The sequence below is a fragment of the Nicotiana tabacum genome, chromosome 14, assembly GCF_000715075.1.
Source record: "Nicotiana tabacum cultivar K326 chromosome 14, ASM71507v2, whole genome shotgun sequence".
Lineage (NCBI taxonomy): Eukaryota > Viridiplantae > Streptophyta > Magnoliopsida > Solanales > Solanaceae > Nicotiana > Nicotiana tabacum.
Window position 1 is genome coordinate 26,975,845 of NC_134093.1, and position 10,858 is coordinate 26,986,702.

Here is a 10,858-nt window from a genome sequence, read left to right on the forward strand (position 1 = left end):
TGAGTTCATTTTCAAGCTTAATGTGTGCCTCACTTGCAACTCTTTTTCCCTTTTGGATGTTCCCAGAACTGTTTCCCTTTTTTAAATCCTCAATTGTTTCTTTTAGATCCACAACTACTACCAACATGTCATCTCTCTCATGCTCTATGTTTTCAATTCTTTCAATTAGAACATATTTTTCTCTCTTTAGAACCTCAATGGTTTATTTTAGATCAACCACTACAACTACCAGATCATCTCTCTCGTGTTCTACCTCTCCTAGTTCTACAGTTAACATATTTTTATAATTTATAAGATTATGATAAGTATCAATTAAAATATTGGCCAAGGATATAAGCTTCTTTTGAAAGTAAGACTTCATATTTCTTTGAACGTCTAGAAAGTTTACCTCATCATCATCATCTTTTTCGTCATCGTTAGATTTTTCCATCAGGGCAAAGATAGAGTCATATTTAATTGCTTCGCTTTCAACTTCCATCATGGAGGTGTCACCTTGTTCATCGTCTTCCACAGATTCACTTGAAGAATCTCCCCATCCAGCAAGAGTTTGTTTCACAACATTGCCAGCGGCATCTTTTCTCTTGAATCTCTTGTCAGGAACTGGGTTCCTCTTAGCTGCTTTGTCTGTGTTGTGCTTGTACTGGTCTTGCTTGAGGAAAGGATAGTCTTTGATGAAATATCCTGCCTTTCAACATTTATGACACAAGTCATAACCTTTTGGTTTGTTAGAGCTGCCCCTTTTTGGAATGCCTCCATTCCTGCGAACCATTTTCTGAAATCACTTTGTAAAGTGTCTCTCAAATATGAGACAAAGGAAACAAAGTGGAATTCTTATAAAAAACCTACACAATCACAAATCCCATGAGTGGTGAAGTGGTTCTGTTGGCAAAAAGATTCAAAAATATCTATGTTGCTGATTTTGAGTCTTTACACAATGGGGACCATACATGTTTGAGTACTATTGATGATGATGTTGAGCTGTAGCACAGAAGATTGGGACATGCAAGCTTTTCATTGCTGAACAAGTTGGTCAAGAAGGACCTGGTCCGTGGGCTACCCAAGTCAAGATTCAAAGATCACAAGGTGCATGATGTATGTGTAAAAGGAAAGCAAGTCAGGTCCTCTTTCAAGCCCAAGAACATAGTAAGCACCTTAAGGCCACTTGATATCCTTCATATTGATCTATGTGGACCTATAAGGGTGCCAAGTAGAGGAGAAAAGAAGTACATTTTTGTCATAGTTGATGACTACTCCAGATTCACATGGACCCTGTTTCTCAGAACCAAGGATGAAACCTTTTCAGTTTTTGTTGCATTCGTAAAGCATATTCAAGTGAAGATGAGCCACAATGTTGTAAGTATAAGGTCTGATCATGGCACCAAGTTCGACAATACAAAATTCGACGAATTCCGTGCTGAAAAATAGTATAAGTCACAATTTTTCAGCTCCCAGAACACCCCAACAAAATGGTGTCGGGGAGAGGAAAAATAGGACTCTTGAAGACATGGCAAGAACTATGCTAATTGACAGTGGCGTAGCAAAAGGCTTTTAGGCAGAGGCAGTTAACACTGCGTGCTACTTGGTGAACAGGTGCATGATCAGGTCTCTCTTGAACAAAACCCCATATGAACTGCTGAACGGGAGGAAACCCAAGCTAACCCACTTGAGAACATTTGGCTGAAAATATTTCATTCTTAATAATGGTAAGGAAGCACTGGGAAAATTTGATTCCAACAGTGATGAAGAAATCTTTCTTGGCTATCCATCACAAAGCAAAGCATACAAGGTCTACAACAAAAGAACTCAATGTGTTGAAGAAAGCATACATGCGATCTTTGATGAATCACACCACTTATGTAGAAAAGATTCACATGATAAGGTTGATCAAGACGGAAAGCAGTCAAAAGGTTCCTGGTGAAGTCATTGATATGGCAAATGGAAAGGCTGACATGATGAGTCAAGTCAAGGAATCCAATGAAGATGATGCAGCTGAATCTCCAGCTGATACAGAGGAACCTGGTTCCTACTTCACAACATTTGAAGCAGAGAACATAGTTGCTGATGCCAAAATGGATCCCATTCAGTTGAACCTGGATCTTCTCACAATGAGATTCAGGTGTCTAACTGGAAGCACAAAAGTTCACATCCTCTCCAAAATGTGATCACTCCTCTTGACTTTGGGATTCAAACCAGATCAAAGACAAGAAGTTCACTTGCCTTCTCAACTTTCCTTTCTCAAATTTAGTCCAAAAATATCAAGGAAGCATTGAAAGATGCTGAGTGGTTTACTGCTATGCAAGATGAACTCCATCAATTTTAGAGGAACATCGTATGGCACCTGGTTCCTCGACCCTCAGACAGAACTGTAATAGGAATTAGGTGGGTATTTAGAAACAAGCTTGATGAATTTGGGAATACAACAAGGAACAAGGCCAGGTTAGTAGTGCAAGGGTACAATAAAGAAGAAGGGATCTACTATGATGAGACTTTTGCCCCAGTTGCTCGAATGGAAGCCATCAAAATCCTCATTGCCTTTGCATCTCATATGGAATTCAAATTGTTCTAAATGGATGTCAAAAGTGCATTTTTGAATGGATATCTAAAGGAAGAAGTTTTCATCAAACAACCACCTAGTTTTGAGTGTCATGAGCATCCTGAACATGTATTAAAACTTGACAAGGCATTATATGGACTGAAGTAGGCCCCTCGTGCATGGTATAGGAGGTTGTCCAAGTTCCTTCTTGAAAATGGCTTTACAAGAGGAAAAATCGACAACACCCTATTTCTGAAGATACGGGGGAGGAACCTGCTCATTGTGCAAGTCTATGTTGACAACATCATCTTTGGTGCAACAAATGATTCCTTGTGTGAAGCGTTTGCAAAGCTTATGGGAAGCTAGTTTGAAATGAGCATGATGAGGGAATTGAATTTTTTCTTAGGGTTATAAGTTAAGCAAACCCCTAAGGGAATAATGATAAGTCAGCAAAAGTACATTAAATAGCTCCTAAAGAGATTTGAGATGAAAAGTTCAAAGACCATTGATACTCCTATTGCCACTGCCACTCGTCTGGACATGGATGAACCTGGTTCTCCTGTGAACGAAACCATGTACAGAGGTATCATCGGTTCACTCTTGTATCTCACAACTAGTAGACCTGATATCGTATTTAGTGTGGAATTATGCGCTAGATTTCAATCCAGTCCAAAGGAATCTCATCTAAAAGCTGCCAAGAGGATTCTAAGATATCTCAAAGGAACGCAGGACCTGGTTCTCTACTATCCTTCAAGATACAATTTTGGCTTAATTAGGTATGCTGATGCTGATTATGCTGGTTATCTGGTGGATAGAAAGAGCACATCTGACATGGCACATTTTTTGGGATCGGGTTTGATTTCATGGGATACAAAGAAATAAAACTCTGCGGCTCTTTCAACTGCAGAAGCTGAGTATGTGGCAGCCGACTCTTGTTGTGCTCAACTACTGTGGATCAAGCAGCAACTGGAGGACTTTGGTGTATTTTCTGATTGTGTGCCATTACTGTGCGATAACACCAGTACTCTCAACATGGCAAAGAACCCGGTTCAACATAAGAGAACAAAGCACATTGATGTGCGACATCATTTTCTTAGAGACAATGTTGAAAAAGGTCTTTTCTGCATGAAGTTCTGCTAAACAGAAGACCAAGTAGCAGATATCTTCACCAAAGCACTAGCAGAGAGTACGTTTAAAAGAATCGATTGACATTGGGGTTGATAAAATCAAACTGAGCACCAGGTCCCTCAATGATTAGCTATGAAAGAATGAACAGGTAAAACAACTAAAAAGTATTTTCTGGCAAGTTCTAACTCATCTCTATACCGTTACAAGTAAACACGCATGGCAACTACAGAGCAAACAAGCAGCTAATAACGTTGCATCTTGGTAAAAGGATGAGGCTCACATTTAAAAAACTAAGTCAGGGAACCTGGTTCCCTTGACTCAGGTTAGAAGTTCCTTTGTACTCTCATGCACATTTTTAACGTCTATAAAAGTGCCACATTATTAAATGTTTTCAGTCTCTCTCTTTCTCTCATCTCTTTAGAACTTAAACGTCACACCCATTACTAAACGACACGTCTACCCAGTAATTCATACCCATTTATAACCGGTCCCTAATTTCCTCTAAATAACCCCAAACGCTGTCTCTTTCCTCACTATCCACATCAAAGCCAGAAATTCCCTTTTCTCTCTCAAAGCAAACTCTCTTCTTCTCGTGTCTTTACTTCCAATCTCCACTATGTCTTAGAATCTAGAAATTCCGAACACTTCCAGTGTCGTCCCCACTATGTCTTGGTCTCACGAAGCACTGAAGCGAGAGTTTGAGTCCCAACAGTTGCCCAGCCAAAACCCCATACCATATCAACAACCACCTACTGCTTCCTCTCTAACCCAATCGAGTTCTGATTTTCACCAAAGTCGTAAGACTCAGAACCCCAAAAGGTTCATTGCTGCGATCTCTCCTTCTGCCTCTCCGAAAAAAACTACAGAAGACGAAACATTAGACGAAGATGAAGGACAAGAAGTTTCTAGTCAGAAAGTTGGGGAAAGTTCTGAGATTCTACAAGATGCGGTTCGTAGTGGCAAAGTTTCGACAATGTCCATTCCAAGCTTTGATCTGAATATTGCCAATCCTGCAGGTAATGTTCCTCCTGTATCCTCTGATTCTATTTTGGGGGTAAATGAGAAAGCAACCATTGAGAACATGTTACTAATTGTTGCAAAGGGAGGTTTTGTTGGTGGTTATGAGGGTGATAATGAGACCACTGGGTCTCAGGGGGAAGGTGAAATCACATGGATGAGGGTAGGGAACTGGTGTTCTTTGAAAATTTGGCACCTATCAATACTACTGGGGAAACAATAGAGGGACCTGATCCCTCTGCCCAAGAAGAGCACTCTGCTCCTACTTGGGATGAAATCCCTTGCTCCTCAAAAGAACCCCAGGTCAGTACTGATCCTGCTCCTTCTCCTCACTTCGATGTTGAGCTGTTGAACTTTGTCATTCGTGAGATGAGATCTCTATCTGAAGAGGAAAATGAAAATAGTGAGGAAGACTGACAATGTGATTGTAGCTAGCTTTATTGCTGCTAGAAGTGGAAGGGCAACTTTGTTGATACCCAATTTTGTCTTCATATTTTTATAAATATCCTATATACTTTCAAAATATCATTTCTGCATCATCACCAATTTACAAGAGTCATATAAGTATTTTCTGCAATTTCTCATAATTTTTGAGGTGTTAAAATTGATTTTCTTGCATTTAAATTATTCAATATTTATTAATTACTCCTTCAAATTATTTTGTGATGACTTAATCATCAAAATTTATTATTTACACCTATATATATGCTTTATAATATTTTACTTCATTCTATATATAATTACATATGTATTTACATATTTTTTGGAATAATAGCATATACTTTACAATTAATTGCACTTTTTCATTTTATTCATAGTCAAAATAATTTCTTATATTTTTATAACCTTCATATATTATTTTAAAATGTTATGTTGCATAAATAATATTTCTATATATTTAACTATTTTATTAAACTATTTTTCCTTTATTTCTTGTATTTAAAATCCAGTCCAATCATAAGCCAATTTTCGGACCAAATTAATGGCCCAAACACCCCAAACCTTAGCCCAATCTGCCCTGGCCTAAACTAAACGACCCCTTTATTCCAACCCGGTTGGGACCCGTTTCCTCAACCCACCCCATCGTCCTTTTAATCTTGGCTGTTAATCTCAAATGATCAACGCCCCAAAATAAAACCCTCACTCTCCTTATATCCCTACCCCAAACCCTAAAGACCATTCTCTTTGCCCATCCGCCCTCACACGCTCTCATTTTCTACGAACCCTAGCCATCTTACCCCAAAAATGCCTCTGAATCCGGTTATACTATGGAGTCCTACAATCTATTTACCTTATTTACACTACCCTGCTACTACTCACACGCTCTTGATGTTACTTAGTACTCACCCTAAGTTTGGCAAGTATTACCATTCCAGATCGGACCCGTTCAGCTTTGATCTTCAAGATTTGGACGATATCTCGTCCATATACACGGAAAATGGGTTGATTCCCCACATCCACGAGTCAATTTTTCAGTCGTTGAACCCTAACTAGGGTTTGAGAATCTCCTTCTCCTTTGCCGATTTTGATTGCGTGCGATATATTCTTTCCTTCTTTGTGTTTGATTGATAATTTTCCATGTTTACCTACTTAATTTGAACACTATATAAACCCCTCCCCTAATTCCCTTTAAAGAGAGCTTAGTCACTGAAATTAACCACTATTGCTCTCTTATTCTCTTATTCTATATTGTTATGAACTTTGGCTCTGGGCCGGTTGAAAGCCAAGGCCCCCTGAATTCGACTAGTTGACCTTTCTTAGTGCGAGCACTGCCCTTGGGAACTCTGACGCACTAAGATTATTTTGGGTTCCACTGCTCTCTATTGACATTTGAAGTACCGCTGAGACAGTTCTACTTATTTATTTATTTATTAATTGATAGCTGGTAAGTTCTTTGACCTTAGCAGTTTATCCTCTTTCGTTTGTGTTCATATTCAGTATATTCATGCTATTGAGACTTTTGTGAATCAATATGTTCTTATGCCATCTATGTTTGCAACCTTATTGGCTTCGAAGCTGTTTTGTGACTCTGAACTCTTTTACTATCATTTGAACTTGCCTACAATTCCCAACTCTGATATCTGTCTATTACTTGTGTTCAATATGAATGATTTTTTACTCTCTTAAGCATGTTTACCCTAGTGTGTGTGTTTTAATTCTTATTACCTGCTACTCTACCTGAGTTTTCCCCCTACTTTATTCTGCATCCTTATGATAGACCAACTATTGTGTTTTAATGTATCTGATACTCTACTACGACCAATTCTTAACTGTGATGTCAGCTAATTGTGAGCTTTACTATGTGTTCCATGCTTAGTTCAATCCTGTATTGTTTAAATATACTTATAGTCTATAAGGTGAAATGCAATATCCAGCCTTTATGTGACAATCTAGTTCTTAGTGCGTCTTTGCCTATTGAAAATTCTGGCTCTACTAAACCTGTTTAGCTTGCTATGTTATGCTGATGTTTGTTGTCAATCCTGAGTTTGCTTTCCTACCCTGTCCTGGATTGTTATGTCAACCAAACTCATGCTTAGGAAGTAATTTAGTCCATGCTTAACTTGTTACTCTTATGGTCTTGCTGTTCATGAGGACCTGTTATTATGCATTCATGATTCTATTGTGTATTTGCTGACTTGCTCAATCCTGCATTCCATAGTACCAGTTAAGACCTTAGGAATAAATCTTACAGCTGACCTTCTTTCACCACATATGGCCAAATAGTATTAGAATTGATGCTTGCTTCTCCTAATATTGAAGTTTGATATTGTCTCTTGTATTGTGATTAATGTTCAACATGATAACTTTCTCTTGTTAAGTAATTGCTCGACTATGAACCTATATTATTAGTCTTTATGTTAAACTTACTATATTGAGGTTGTTCTCTATTTCTCCATTAGCTTTCATGATTAGATCCCCTATTTGAAAATTGCCTTAAGCTGTTTTTGACCATGTTAGTGTTTGAAACTTCATTTGAAAGAGTATGTTATCCTAGGATGATCAATCATGTCCCTTAAAATGCAAGCATGAACTTGTCTTATGCAATATGATTTGTCTATATGTCTTAGAGAGAATTAGTACTACAGTCGTAAGAGCTAAGTGTGTGAACTTCCTACTCTGTTTAATTAATTCAATGCATAGTTTGTTGCTTGTGTGGTTGAGTTTGACATCTAATGGGGATATAAGTCATTCATTTGGGCCTGGTACTGGGTTATATATGTTGTTGGACTTTGCTGTTGGATTCAGACTTACTATACTGGTCTTATGAGCTAGGGATTTGGGTCTACTGGTCGTATGAAAGGGAGTTGTCGAAGGCCCAGAAAAGCACTAGGTTATTTTGCATCGGGCCTATCATTGGGCCTATAGTTGTCTCCTTCTATAACTGTTCATATTTGGTTCGCATTAATCCATTTGGGCTGTAATAACGAATAATGGGGAGATTAATAAAAAGGGGGCTGGGATATTCTAATACTTGCATGAAAGGGTAAAAAACATGCCTATAGGGTCCATGTGTTCTATTTGCTATTACGTCCAGCATGCCTTATTTGTTGTTTCATTTAGTGTGGGTCGCACACTGATAGGGATCATGCCTATAGGAATCACGCACACACTTCACTTAACTTGTCAAAATATGTTGGCTCAAGTAATTGCTATACTTGTTTCCATGTCTACTACTCAACGCTTTTAGATAGTATGCCTATAGGATACAATAATATAATGTCTTTGCTAATCTAGATATCATGACTATAAGGTTTAGTAATTAATCAGCTGCTTTATGTTACTTTTATCTGCCTCACTTAGATGGCATGTCTATAGGGTTAAAGTGTTACAAAATCAAGTCTAATTGTCAATTGTTAGAAATCCTGCCTATAGGATGTTTATCAACGCTGCTAATCCTATGTTTTCAAGCGACCTCACTGCCTTATTATGAAACTATTAGAAATCATGCCTATAGGATACTGTCACCTGCCTAAGACGCATATATATAAAATCAGCACTGGTAATTGAGAGTTCTGGGATTGTTTTCACTACCTTATTACGCAAACAAAATAGAAATCATGCCTATAGGACTTGCAACGCTTTAATCCACCTATACGTTTGTCCAGAAACTGCAGCACTGCCTATATAATACTGGAATCATATAGAAATCATGCCTATAGGACCTAATGATTCTAATACGTCTTAATTCTATCTACTGCATAACCAGAAAAATCTGATCGCGTGCTTTTGTGCTTATGTGTAGAGGTCAACTTGTGCCTTTCATTGCCATTGTGTACAGTCCTATCAGTTTTGAATGTCTCCTAGTTTTATCATTTTGAGAAACCTAAGTAAAGTCTAGAACCACCTAATAGTAGGTCCAAAGCCTCCTGAACCATAGGCACGAGACGGGTAGTGCACGCATAGGGTACATTTTTGGAATTGAATTAGAGCGCCTTTAAGTAATAACTTCAACATAGTAATTGGGTAGCAGGAGATGATAGTTTGTACCTGCTGAATAATATGAGCAACCCCTACCTCAAGGGAGTTGCGAAGTATTATTTATATTGTACGGGGTGATCCTTTAGGATAAAAAACTTAGGACCTCTTTTCTTTATATGCTTGTTGTCCGCATTTAGTCATTTGTACTCCTTGTGATTTTTTAATACTTGTATCAATTAGCCATATAGTTAATTCTTATGTTATAATAGAGTTTTCAACTTCTACAGCTTTGTTTGCTTATTTGATCACCTAGCTTAATTCTCTAATCCACATAGTTTAAACTTCGGTCGAGAACCACAGTTGTGGACCTCGAAGAATGCCTAACACCTTTTCTTTGAGGTAATTTGAGCCCTTACCCGATCTTTGGTGGCGTTGACTAGTCAAAACAGAGTTATTTACAAATAGGTGCCCTAACGTACTTTAAAATATTAGGTGGCGACTCTTCTCTTTTAATACCCATTTAAAAGAGTTGTCACACGTCGAAACCCCTTTTCGCGAGAAAATGGGGCGCGACAAGCTCCTAAAGAGCCCACTCTTAAAAGACCCACTACCAGGCTGCAAAAGAAGGAATCCTTTGACTCTATTCTAAAGAAAAACAAAGAAGAGAAGAAAATGAGGAGGCTGATGAAAGGTGGAAAGCTAGTGAATGAGGAGCCTACTTCCTTAATTCCTAAGTCCTCTAAGAAACCTGTGATTCCAAAACCCAGGAGAGAGTCATCTGTAAAAACTGTGGATGTGAAAAATGTAGAGGGAGAGAAGTGTGGTGAGAAATCTTCTGAGAAGTCTGAAAAGAAGGAGAAGAATGTGAGGTAGTCTGTGAAAAAAAAGGCTGGTGACACCGAGAAACCTGGTTCCTCTAAAAGGGCCAAAGTGATTGTGCCAAAGGATGAAGGCACAGAAAACCTCAGGAAGCAGAGGGTACTATGGGGCAGAATATTTGCTCCTGACATTCTCGACATGGCAGGGATGCGTCAATTGGTTGATATTTATGAGTTTCAAAAGTGGACACACTTGTTCACCAATCAGAGCCCCAAGGTGTATGAGAAAGATATGCATAGCTTTTACACATATATGTTTACAGTGGAAGATGAAAACATTAGCTTGAAGGTCAACATAGTTGTCACGACCCAAAATCCATTAAAGGTCGTGATGGCGCCGGACACTGCTGTCAGGCAAGCTAACAATACATACTTAGCTTAATTACCCATTTTAATGGATTTAAAATCAAAATTTCTTCAATGAAATAATAAAAATAAAACTCATAGAGTAAATGATAAATATTTTTAGCAACTAAATTTCTAAACAACTCACAACTATTCCCAAAACTCGATGTCACAAGTGCATGAGTATTTACTAGGAAATTAAAATTTAAAATACAGCATCTGTCCAGAATATAAACTAGATAGGAAAATATAATATCTCTGAAGGAGACTCTGTTGGCTGCGGATTGTAATATAGAATGCAGCTCACCTAAATCCCTACATTTGTAACCATAACTCTGCGCTCACAAAGTCGCTAGATATATATGTACCTGAAGTGCAGCATGAGTACGAAAAATAACGTATACCCAGTAAGTATCAAGCCTAATCTCGAAGAGGTAGAGACGAGATGGCCGACTCTGACCTCACTAAGAGTCAATAATAATAAATGAAATAAAAATAGCAATATCTAGATCAACATGATTTATAGAATTTACAATGA